We start from the raw sequence: 13,124 nt of genomic DNA on the forward strand, positions 1-13,124 counted from the left end.
GAGGCAGGGCCGCTTCCTGTCAGCTGTCAGGTTAGAGGCTTTGGACGTTATCCTGCAAACTTCGATGTGCCAAATAGGATTAAAGCAGGCCAGTGTCAACTGCATTTGGTGGCCCCGGCTAGGAGGGTGGACTGGAGTCCGAAGTCGATGAGATGGACGGGAGCCAGTCTGGCTAGAGATGAAGTAAGGAAACTGTTGCCATGAATCAGGGGAGTAAAGATAAAGGGCAGTGGAGGTAATCACAGGAAAAGGAAGGATTTTCACATATTTTAGGAGAGAAAAGCAAACAAATCCGATGACGGGGTGCTTGTGGAGATAAGGAGAGGGAGAAGCCAGGCTGCTAATACGCTCTCAGGAGCCTCCAGGTTGGGAGGAACATAATGGCGCTACTCACTGCTATTGCCACAGCTGCCCCAGCCTTCAAGGAAGTGCTGCAGGAAGGAGGTGTGTAGTACCTACTTGTAGGTGCGCTAATTTACTTAGGCTAGTAACAAAGAGCTCCCTCTCATCTTGGTGGGGTGGCCAAGACGACTGGCCAGTCACTTACGCCCGTTCCCTCTCCTCCCCCAGGTATCCTGCGGGTCTTGATTTCCTACGGTTAGGTGTGGCCATGCAACAGGGCCCTGATAGTCAAGCCTGAATGATGTGTGGGCAGTATTCCTTCACATTTTATCCTTTCTGCCAACTTGAGGCAGAAGAACCTGATGGAGACTTGAGAGGGAATGAAGGTCCCTGGACTGTGTGCAGAAGAGATCTGGCCATCTGCCAGGAACACCCATTTTAGACATGAGTGAACAGAAAGTAAATTCCTCTCATGTTTGAGCCATTGTGCATAGAATTTCTTTGTTACGGCAGTTAGTCCCACGTAACCAACGCACCTTTCCTGTTTCCTACCTCACGTGGGTAGGAAAGAAGGGGGCTTCAGTACATAGCTATTTGTGCCGGTCACTGCACTCAGTAGATTTCTGTATATCACCCCCTTTAATCCTGTAAGTGCTCGGAGATGTTTGAACGCTCCAGTTTTGCAGAAGAAAGGAAAAAATCCCTGAAATGTATTGCTTTTGCTCAAGGTTATACCGTGTTCCCTTAGAGACATCCGTGAGGCTGTGCAAAACAGATTTTTTTCACTGTTTTTGAATTTTGTTTTCTTTTTCAGCTTTATCGAGATGCAATTGACATATAACATTGTGTAAGTTTAAGGTGCACAACGCGATGACTCACTCTGTGTGTATATTGTGAAGTGATTACTACAATAAGATTACCTCAAATCGTTACCTTTTTTGGTGTGCGTGGTGAGAACTTTCAAGATCTACTCTCTTCCAACTTCCAAGTAAGCAACACAGTATTGTTAACTATAGTCATCACACTGCATATTACATCCTAAGAACTTATTCATCTCATAACTGGAACTTTGTACCCTTTGAACACCTACAGTTTCTTAGGAAATTCGTTGTCTCTATGTTTCCTACCACACTTAGAAAGTAGGATCATGATCAAGAAGAATAGAAGGTGGAAGAGGAATAGAGGGAGAAAAAAAGTTCATCATTTGAACCCTTCGTTTGTTTAGGTCTAACATCTGTAAATATCAGCTATATTCAAGAGCATGTGCGTGGGGCCGAGTATGTATGTTCACAATGACTAAAGCCATTACCGATGAGTGCTTTTGAAAGCAATGCCGTCCCTCTGTTGGCCCGGTTTTCATATCCTTTCCTTCCATTTTGGGTCTCTGTGCTTTAGTCACTCTGGTCTCCTTTCAGTTCCTCAAAGAAGAGCTGCTCCTTCTTGGCTCTATGACTTTGCAATGCTGTTTCCTTTGCCTGGAGTATCACTACCCTCATTCAGTTGGCCAACTTGTACTCATCATTCTGCTTTCCCTTGAAGCATCGTTTTCTCAGGAAGCCCTCTTTGACCCCGAGATTGTGGTATGTCCCTTGATAGCACTCATTGCATTCTAAACTCCTGTGGGACAGTCATCAGAATTTTGATTATATAATCACTTTTACAGTTGGGTGGTTAGTAGTCCAGTCTTTCCCGGTAGACTCTCAGCTCCGTGAGGGCAGAGATGGAGTCTCTCTGGTTGGCTTCTCTATCCCCAGAACCTAGTTAGAATGCCGGGCACATAGCATTCACTTCATAAATTTTGGGTGAATGTGAAAACAACGAAGATTTTTCTCTTAGTAAAATAATAAAAAGCAAACCTAAAGAAAGGCTAGTCTTCCAAATGGCTTTCTGGGAAACATACTACACAGGCGAAATTCTGAAATGAATCAGGCCACTTAGTAATTTGAGACTGACTTAAATCTAAACCAAGTGAGGTACTGTTCCATTTCACAAGTAAAGAGGCAGAGGGCATGAAGGTCTGACACGGATTCCCCCTGGTCGTGAGTCAGTGATGGGGGCCTCTCTCACTCTCATCTGTCCCTGCTCACTCTTGGTACTTTTTGTTGGATGCTGACTTTGATGGAGACTTGGCAGCCGTACGGCAGTGAGCCCCTTGTCCTAAAGGAAAGGGGAAGAACATTAGAAGTGGAACCCTGGCTCAGCTACTGTAGGTACTGTGTGACCTTGGGCGACTCTGAGCCTCCACTTCCTAACTTGTAAAATGGAGAGAATCTGCTTGTAGGGATGCTTGCAAGGCTCAAATGTGCCAATGTGGCTGGAAGTGCTTTACAGAGAGACTGGCACTTAGCAGTGCTCACAAAATTTTAACTGGCATCTAGCACTTTCCCAGTATTGGGGTTTATTTCAGATGCTTAGGACATGTTCCATGTGAACTAATAAGTCAGCAACTCCATTAATAAAGAAAAGAAAGACTTGCCCTTTTGCTGGTGGATAAAAAGGCTGATTTAATTCCTCGCCCAATGACAGAGATCTGAAGACAATGATTTGATTCCCTAATCGTGAACGTGCCCCTGCTTCACAAAATGTGAGATGCTGAGCAAAGAGCAGTGCCCTGGTGGGGCCGCACTGCCTGAAGCCACTCTTTAAAAGAGCTTGTGAGTGCTCTGTTCATCATTAGCAGATGTGATGTGGTGAAGGAGTTTGTTTCTCCAGATTCAGACATTTTTGAGGACTTACTATGTGCCAGGTACACCCTGTTGAGCACTTTTCACGTGCTGTTTTGTTTACCTCCTACCCTTTTTCTCTGATGAATCTATTATCATCCCTATTTTCATGATAAGGAAATTCAGATTCAAAGCAATTAGCGTGTCCTCAGTCACACAGCTAGTCAATAGCAGAGCTGGTGTTTGGATCCATGTCTGATGCCAAATCCCATGCATTTCCAGATACATTTTATTCTCTTCCTAGTAAAACACATTCCATGGAGAGTGAAGACCAAAAGTCTGGATAAGAAAACCTAGTCCGGATTTATTATTAATAATACAAAATATTATCACCTGATAGCTTCAGAAACAACCAGTTTCCTTTGGAATGTAGTACTTTCCATTTTCTTTTATAGAAGCTCAGTGGTTCTGATTTTCTCTATTTGATGGTGCATGAAAGCCCCTGGGTAGAAAGCTGTTTAGTGGAGTGGAAAAGGGTCAGACTGGGGACTGTTTCTAGCCCTGAGCCTCTCCTCTGCGTGACTTTGGGAAATTCATTCAGAATCTTTGAGCCTCATTTTTCTTATGTGTGAAATGAGGACAATTGTGCTGCTTACTCACCTACGTTGATGGATTTTGTGAGGATCTATCAAGATAATTGTTGTACAATGTTATGCAAAAGACTCCATGTTATTATTCTAAGGCAGAGTCATCACTTTGTTCCCACTTTCTCTTTGCCTACAGATTCTCTTGGCATCCCATACCTGATGAGAATTTATGGCTAGTTGGATGTAACAGCCAAAGCTCTCTCCCTGTGACTTATATGCATCCTGATGTATTTCAATTTTTGCATACAGGAAGGTTTTCTGGTTGGAGGAGATGCAATTCTATTTCGAGGTTGTGGACTCAAGGCGCCACTAAACGGAGATTCATGTGCTTTCATTGACGTAAAGTGAATCCTTCATTTGTGGACAGCTTTGCTGCCCAAACCCAATCTGTTACTGCAGCCAATGGACTTATCTGGTGAGTCTTGTCACTGTCAGAATCAAAGCCAAATAGGGCAGGGACTAATGATTTCACTGAGGTGGTCTTTCCTGTGATCACAGAAACCTGCTTTGGGGGTTTCTGTCACTATCAGAGACCCTTGATGGAATTACAGCCCCTGAGTTCATTTTTGTTCTGGTTTATTATGTGGATAAGCTCCGTACCCAGCTCTCTTTGCCTTATCTGAGGGAGCCAGAGCCAGCGGTGGGTGAGTCATAGGATCTGGTCAATTGCGTTTCTACAATTTTATTAGAATGACTGGGTAGATTAGCTCTGTAAAACATGGAATAAGTGTCTTGGGCATTCATCAGAGTCTCCCACAATTCCTAGAATAATTTTGTATTTTTTTTCACAGAAGCATCTGTGGAAAGAGAGCAGGGGAGCCAAGAGACCTGGATCGTGATTCTGCTAATCCCAGGGGGTAACCTTGAGTATGGCCAGAACACTTTTGGTCGTGGCTGGTGGTATGGACAAAGTTCCATAGAGCTCAGGGCTTTGCCAGGGAGGGGCAGGGAAAGTTTCTCTAGGGGAACATTTGAGAGTAGGGTTTTCAATTATGAACTTGACTTCACCAGGCAGACAGAGGAAAGGGCAAGGGGTTTTCAGAGAGAGGAAGCTGACTGGACAGAGCAATGCAAAGTGAAAGTTGGTAAAGGGTCTCAGGAATGGCATCTTTGACTGTGGTGAGAAGGAAGGTTGTGCTGTGGAGCCTAGAGAGGCAGGGGGTAGAAGCCAGCTCGTGAAAAGTCTGGAGGACCAAGCTCAAGTGGTTGCTCTGGGCAACTGGCAACTCCCAAAGGCTGCTGAGCATGGGGAAGTGGGGAGGGAACATGATTAGAATTTGTTTCCATTAAGCGGTCGACACCCAGTATGAGACCAAAGGGATCATTTGTTGCTCTCATTAGCCCTGCATAATAAGTGAACGACCATTGATCTCCCCATTTAGCAGATGAGGAAGCTGAGGCTTGGAGAGATTAAGTGTTCAAGGACACACTACTCAAGGAAAACAGAAGATAAAAATAATTCATACTCTGCCAGATAGGATTCCATTGAATTCTTATAAACTTCAGTTCGAGATTAGGTAACATTTGCTCTGAGGCATTACCAGGGTTTAGACATTCATCCAAGATTCTGAAATGGAAAGAAGCCAACACTGCATAAGTAAAATTCAGAGTCATTAGTAGAGATATCATTAGGCCTCTCTTTTAATCATTTCTAAGAACCAATGTATCATTCTTCTCATTGGCTCTAGGGGAGGCTGGAACTTGTCTAAAGGTGGGTGCGCAACTAAAATTTTTGTAACATTTTCTGTGTCAGCTCTGCTAATGCAGAGTTCATCCACTGATGTTAATGCCACAGTGGAGGTCTAAAAGATTCTGGGAGAGCAAAAGAGATTTTAGTCTTTACAAATACAGTAGTTGGCCCTTATCCACGGGGGATAACATTCCAGGAAACCCAGTGGCTGCCCTGAAACCACAGATAGTACTGAACCATACCATGTTTTTTCCTTTATACACATACCTATGATAAAGTTTAATTCCTCAATTAGGCACAGTAAGGGATTAACAACAACAACAAATAATAAAATAGAACCATAATAAAAGTTATGGAAATGTGGCCTCTTTCTCTCTCTCAAAGTAGCTTATTGTACGGTACTCACCCTTCTTCTTGTGATGTTGTGAGATGATAAAATGCCTTTGATGAGAAGTGAGGTGAATGATGTGGGCATTATGACATAGTGTTAGGATACTGTTGACCTTCTTTATTATTATAATTTTTTGGCGGTACGCGGGCCTCTCACTGCTGTGGCCTCTCCCGTTGCGGAGCACAGGCTCCGGACGCGCAGGCTCAGCGGCCATGGCTCACGGGCCCAGCCGCTCCGCGGCACGTGGGATCCTCCCGGACCGGGGCATGAACCCATGTCCCCTGCATCGGCAGGCGGACTCCCAACCACTGCGCTACCAGGGAAGCCCCCTGTCGACCTTCTGATGATACTTCAGAAGGAGGATCATCTGTTTCGGGTGATCCTGGATCATTGAACTGTGTCGATGTTGATGATTGGATGCCAGGAGCAGATGATGGTGATGGCTGGGGATCCCAGGCAGGATGGAGTGGAATGGCACGAGATTTCATTAAGCTACTCAGAATGGCACAAAATTTACATATCGATTGTTTATTTCTGTAATTTTTCATTTAATATTTCTGGATCAAGGTTAGCCATGGATAACTGAAACCGAAGAAAGTAAATCCACAGATAAAGGGAACAACTGTACCTCCAGAGAGGGTGAATCCACTTGCCTGGCTCGAGTTTAACAAGGGTTACAATGTTGCATCTCAGGGCAGGAAAGAGTAGGACAATGAAAGAACTGGAATTTTTTTTCCCTGAGTTGTATTTCCAACCATCATAAAAACGAATTCCTGCTTTTGGGCATGGCACTGGGAGTTGGCCAGTCAGAGTTGAAATACTCACTCTCAACTCACAAGTATAAACTTTGGGAAGTCACTTACCTGCCATGAATCTCAGTTTACACAACCTTAAGGTAAATTTAATATCCCCTTCCGTATAGAGGTATTGTGAGAATGCAGTTTGCAAACATACGTCTAGCGTGGGTCCAAAGAACTTATAAAAAATTATGTAAATTTGGAATTAGTTCTTTTCCTCAGGTCCTGGATGTTTTTATTGGTTTTTGTTCTCCATAAGATTTTACTACAGTGACTAATTTTCTTTCGTCTGCTACATTCCTCTCCAGTGGCTTGTGACACTGCTTCAGGAAGACTTTTCCAACACCTGAAGAATTTCTATGTTCCTTTTCCCAGTCTGGGATGTCTACTTACCATATGGCCAGCTTCTGGACCTGTTGTGTCTGGGATGCAGGCTGAACCAAAGGCAGGTATCCTTCAAGGCATCCAGATATAAAAATAAATACGTCGTTGAGATTAGGAGGAAGTTCACATTTGGGGGCTCCCCAAAGTAACTTTATCCCAAGATATAAATGGCATTCTAAAATGTATGAAAACAGACTTGATAGAAAACCAAACTAAAGCTAGAACTTAGTTGGAAAGAGGTTTATTTTTCAAATATATAAACTAAACCATTGTACACCTATTACAAAAGCACTAGGAATCTATAGCAAAAAATGAGTCAAATTCTAAAATATCACAAGTTTCTTTTCAAAATGTGTTGGTGCATTTTCATCGTCATTGGGTTTCAATTTAATGTCTTCTGCTCTTGAAATTAACACCTCCTCTCCTTTTCTTATCCACAGCTACACCCACCCTCGTGCTCTGGGTTGCTCAGAAATTCCAAGTTTCCTGCTGCCTCACTGGCTGGAACAGAATGGAATGTGCACCACTGCTGATAACAACAGGAGAGGCCCCAAACCACAGAGGCAGGCAGCCCCGGGGTAAATCCTTGCTCTACCGCTTCACGCTGAAAGATATTGTACGAGTTACTTAGCTTTCGTCATAGGTCAGATTTCCTGGGAAAGAGAGTCTAGGTCTCTGAGGGTTGTGTGGAGGAGGCTAACTGGGGAGTGAGCTCAGAAACAACGACAACATGGGGAGGGATGCTAGACTGGGCAGAGGGAGAAGCTGTACCATGATGCAGTTTCAATGGAGATGTCCAGCAACCCCACAGGGAGCTGCGATGGCCCTTCAGAGTTGTCCCAGCTGAGGACAAATGGTTAGGCTTTTGTACTTCCATGTTGGCCGGTCACAGATGCAGGCTGCCTTCTGAGAAATGGTCTGGGATGAAAGCTCTCTTTGACTGAGTCTTGGAGCAGCAGCTAGAGGTCCTGGTAGTAGGCGGGATGAGTGCCTACATCCTGAGGTGTATCTGGGCAGCCCACCGTACCTGTGCCTACATGTTCAATATATCAGAGATCAAGGAAGTCTCCTTGGCCACTCTACCTGAAATTGCAACCCCTTAATCTCATATCCCCTGTACCCCATCTTACTTTTATCCATCGTATTTATCATGAACTGACATACATTTTTTTAAAGATTTTTTTGATTGGACCATTTTTAAAGTCTTTATGGAATTTATTACAATATTGCTTCTGTTTTATGTTTTGGTTTTTTTGGTCGCGAGGCATGTGGGATCTTAGCTCCCCGACCAGGGATCAAACCCGAACTCCCTGCATTGGAAGGTGAAGTCTTAACCACTGGACTGCCAGGTGAGCCCTGAATTGACATCCTGTATAAGAATTCATCTGTTGTCTTTCTGGAAATGCTCTAGAACACACTCCAAGCTACTTGAGGGCAGGCATTTTGTTTTACTCATGACTATATGCCCAGTTCCTAAAACAGGGATTGGCACAGGTTGAACACTCAATAGATATGTGTTAATTGAGTGGAATAAATGAATGAATAAATATAACATATACTGAGTATTCATCGGAAGCACTCAAGTTCTAAGCACTTGCAGTAACTAATATAATCTTCACGACAACTCCATGGAGGGGCACAATTATTAACCCAATTCTGCAGATGAAAACACTGAGGCACAGAATGTTTTTTTTTTTTTTTTGCGGCACACGGGCCTCTCACTGCTGCGGCCCCTCCCGTTGCAGAGCACAGGCTCCGGACGCGCAGGCTCAGCGGCCATGGCTCACTGGCCCAGCCGCTCCGCGGCACGTGGGATCCTCCCGGACCGGGGCACGAACCCGCGTCCCCTGCATCGGCAGGCGGACTCTCAACCACTGCGCCACCAAGGAAGCCCCACAGAATGTTTAATTATCTTGCCAAGGTCTTGCAGCTTAGAAGTGCTGTATTCAGGATCCGAACCAGGCAACGGGATTCATACCATTGCCTGGTATGGATAGAGCTGGTCCTCCATCCGAGCGAGTTAGCCCTACCCTTCCTCCTCTCCCCTTTCTGCTGTCTCGTAGAATACATGTCCAGTAATCACATCACTGCATGCTCCAGATATTTTGTTTTATCGCTTCAGACCAAAAGGCGAGAGCTCAGCTGAGTTCCACCTCCTGCCCTTTCTTCCCACTTTCTCAATATTATTACCTTAGAACCTGATCAACTCGCGCATCTTTTTTTTTTTGTTTTCTAACACTGCCATTGGCAGATGCGGATGCAGAGGCTATTACGGTTTATGGTGCTCTTTTGCATGCATTATCTCATCTGATTAGCCCAGTAGCCTTGGGATATGGGCCTTACAAGGATGGCCACCTGCAGTTTATAGATGAGGAAACAGAGGCTCAGAGAGGTTACATAAAGCTATTTGGAAGCAGAATTTTTAGTTCTAAGTCCCACGTTTGCTCTAATTTGCACTTTCTTTTTCCTTGTTGGGGCCCGGAGGGTAGAAGTTAATCCCGAAGCATTTCTGCCCTCCACATTTATTGAAAGTCACTTGGAACATTGGTGAGTACTTATCATTGGCTTCTTCCTACTTGACAAGTGGGGAAACCGAGGCACAAAGAGGTTACATGATTTCCTCAGGTTTCATACTGATGTCATTGGAGCTGGGATATTAATTTCAAAATTCACGTGCCTGTACTCCTTAGCACGCTCACTGCTTCTAAGTGAACAATTCTGGGGTCTATTTCAAACTTCCATCCACCTTTCCTTGAGTAATGTAATAGGATTCATATTTAACATTTAAAAAAATAATGCTAGTTAAAAATAGAAAAGCCCAGTTCACTTTAAATGCACTCAGGATGCATTACCTCTCTGCCAGCCTGAAAAGATGTCTAAGGAGACAATGCTGGCAAAATTTATGTATTATAAAGAGCTCCTTTATCCAGTTACATCAGCAAAATTTCACGGCATCTTTCAGAGGCCCAAGGAGAGCAGGAACATTTATTCTCCTCTTTGAATTTAATCATAAAGACATCAAGGTCGTCTTCCTGAGGCTGAGCTCCAGGCCACAGATTCCAGACTGGAGAAAAGTAACTTGAAAGAGCCTGTTTTACACAGGCCAGTGGAATGCTTTGTTTTTTTGCTTCTGAGCCTCCTAAGTGGACGCAGATCCACAGAAATAAATATTTACTTCTTGAGAGGGATGGTTAGGAGAATAGATGTTAACGTTCTGTCCTTACAGTGGAGAAACTCAATTCAGTTCGTGGACTCTCAGAGCTCCTTATGGCCCCGGTTTGAGAACCATCATTCCAATTAGAGTGATGGTAGCTGTGGCAGTTTTAAGACCTGTCTACATCTTCTTTCACATGCCATCAAGAGGTGAAGTCTAGTTCTCCCTCTGGCTTGAAATGGGGCAGGAATTTATGGCCACCTTGACAAATAAAATGTGAGAGAAGCGACCTTAAGTCATTTATAACACTAGGCTAGAAACAGTGATGCAGCTTCAATCTGGCTGTCTCTTAGGACATGGCTTTTGGATGGCTACCCTGGCCATGCTGGAGAGACCACGTGGAGAGAGAGGTGCCTGAGGACCCTACTCGATGCCACATAGAACAGAGATGAGCCTTCTCTGTTGAGTTTGGTCCAAATTGCATATTCATGAACTATGTAAATTGTTACCGTTTTATTTACACATTGCATTTAGAGCAGTTTGTTGCAGAATAACAGATAATCTTAACAATAGCCCACGCCATAGATGACATGCTGGAATGCGAGTCATAGTTCATAGAATTGAACAGGTATGAATCCAGCATCTTGCATCTGGATTTAAATAACCATTTATACAATGCATGGAACACAAGAGTCACTTCCACATGTCTGTTGAATGAACTGATGGGCGAATGAGTAAAGAATCTTGGGGGAGATCTCTCTCAGTAGAATAACACTTGGGGTTATAACTGACCACATTTCTAATTGAAGCCATAGGTTGAGGTTGTTAAAAACCTGTGTAGTCCAAGTTAAAGGAGTAGATGGTTTTCCCATTTCCTGTAATGATTTGATCACAAGGAAGACTATGATAGCTTTGGGGTTGGCAATTTAATAGGAACTGACAAGCTGAAGGAAGGCAAAGATGATGTTGGTGCTTGAAAACCTATTTTGGGAAAAGGTGAGAGATATTTATTAAGCCTGAAGAAAAGAAGGGGAGACAGAAAAGTTGTCTTAAATCCTTGAAGGAGGTGACAGATTTCTTTTCTGTTATCCAAAAGCTGCATTAGAACAAACAGGCCAATGCTATAAAATAACAGTTGACCAGCTTTTTCAGTAAAGGGACTGATAGCAAATACTTTAGGCTTTAAAGCCCTGTGGTCTCTGTTGCAACTATTCAACCTGCCTTTGTAGCACAAAAGCAGACACGGTCAATATGTAAACGAATGAGTATAGCTGTGTTTCAATAAAACTTTATTCACAAAAACAAGCTGTGGGCCAGGTTTGGCCCTTGCCTGTAGTCTGTCAATCCTTGCTATAAAGAAATGGTCTTTTTTCTACATAAGCCCAAGATTCCTAATACATAGAGCCATGAAACTTCAGAATTGTCTTGGAGGAGAATGACATTTCCTAAGTATGTTTAAAATAGGCTGGATGTACAGATTGGAGAAAAATATTCTTTTCTCTTTATATATATATATATGGCATACATTATATAATAAAATATATATAAAATAAATATACATAAAAATAAATATATATAAAAGTAAAATATATATAAAAAATCAAACAAAAGCCCTTTGCCATATATATATGAATATATATAAAGAACTATATATAGCGAGAATATATAAAGAACTCTTACAACTCAATAATAATTATAAAGTACCTGCCCTTTTCTCTCCATGGGTAGAAGTTTTGAACCGACACTTCACAAAAGATATAATGATGGCAAATAAATATCAGAAAAGATACACTACCTAATTTGTCATCAGAGAAATGCAAACTTAAACCATAATAAGTTACCAATGTACTTATTAAAGTGGCTGGGATTAAAAAGACTGACCATATCAAGTATCAGTGAGGATGTGAGCAACTGGAGTTATTGCGCCTTGCTGGTGAAAACATGAAATACTATCATCACTTTGAAGGGGTCTTTGACAATTTCTTATAAAGATCAACACTCACATATCATCAATCAGCCATCCTATTCCTAGATATTTATCCAAGAGAAATTAAAACATGTGTCCACAAAAAGACTTGTACACAAATGTTCAGGGCGGCTTTATTCATTATAGCCCCCAAATGGAACAACAAGCCGACTGCCTGTTAACAAGTGAATGGATAAAGAAATGGTAATATACCCGTGCAATGGTAAATATTACTCACGATAAAAAAGAATAAACTATTGATATTCTCGACAACATGAAAGAATCTCAACATACGTTGAGGAGAGGAATTCAGACACAAAACACATATACCAGTATTCCATTTACATAAAAGTCTAGAACAGGAAACAATCATTTATAATGACATCCCAAATTAGTGGAAAGCAGACTAGCGGTTGCCTGGGACTGGGGCTGGGACAGATGGACTTTAAACGGTTAGAAAGGAACTTTCTAGTGTCATGGACACGTTTTATATCGTGATAGTGATGGTGATAGCATGAATGTATAAATTTGCTAAAACTCACCAAACTGTACCATGTACTTAACAGGGGTACATTTTATTGCATGCATACTTTTCCCCAATAAAGTTGATTTTCAAAAAGTAGGCCAAATGACCATCTTTTGGGGATCCAGTAATAATAATAATGATATTAATGGCTAATATTTATTGCATGCTTTCATTGTCCCACATGTTGTACCATGTTCTTTATCTGTGTTAATTTAATTCTAGAGCTATCTTTTGAAGTAGTAGTAGTGTTATCTCCATATAACAGATGGAAAACCCAAGCCTTAGAGAGATTTAATGATTTTCTCAAGGGCATGCACTAGTTCTTTGCAGAGGTGGGGTTTTAAACCAGATCTTTCAGATCCTCAAACTTCCAGGGTAAGAATTAGGTATTACAAGGCAGGAATCCTGTTCTCTTTGCTCTGCCACTGACTTGTTAGAGCCTTTGGGCAACTCACTCTCCAATCTCAGCTTCCTTATGTGCAAAATGAAATAATGGGCATTTAGTTACTGTTCAAGCTTTCATAAGTGTTTAATTTACAAATTTGATAATAAACGTACCATTTC

The 13,124-nt window shown here is 42.4% G+C and overlaps 1 long non-coding RNA gene across 1 annotated transcript in view; it reads left to right on the top strand.

Moving 5' to 3' along the window:
* Positions 1-13,124, top strand: part of LOC132413272 (uncharacterized) — a 395,067-nt gene that overhangs the window by 367,579 nt on the left and 14,364 nt on the right. Inside the window, exons 8-12 of the long non-coding RNA XR_009516664.2 lie at positions 3,902-4,067; positions 4,444-4,552; positions 6,839-6,975; positions 7,355-8,263; positions 9,404-9,461. This is a non-coding gene — a long non-coding RNA (uncharacterized lncRNA). The remainder of the gene's footprint in view (positions 1-3,901; positions 4,068-4,443; positions 4,553-6,838; positions 6,976-7,354; positions 8,264-9,403; positions 9,462-13,124) is intronic.

This window comes from Delphinus delphis, chromosome 17 (genome assembly GCF_949987515.2).
Source record: "Delphinus delphis chromosome 17, mDelDel1.2, whole genome shotgun sequence".
NCBI lineage: Eukaryota > Metazoa > Chordata > Mammalia > Artiodactyla > Delphinidae > Delphinus > Delphinus delphis.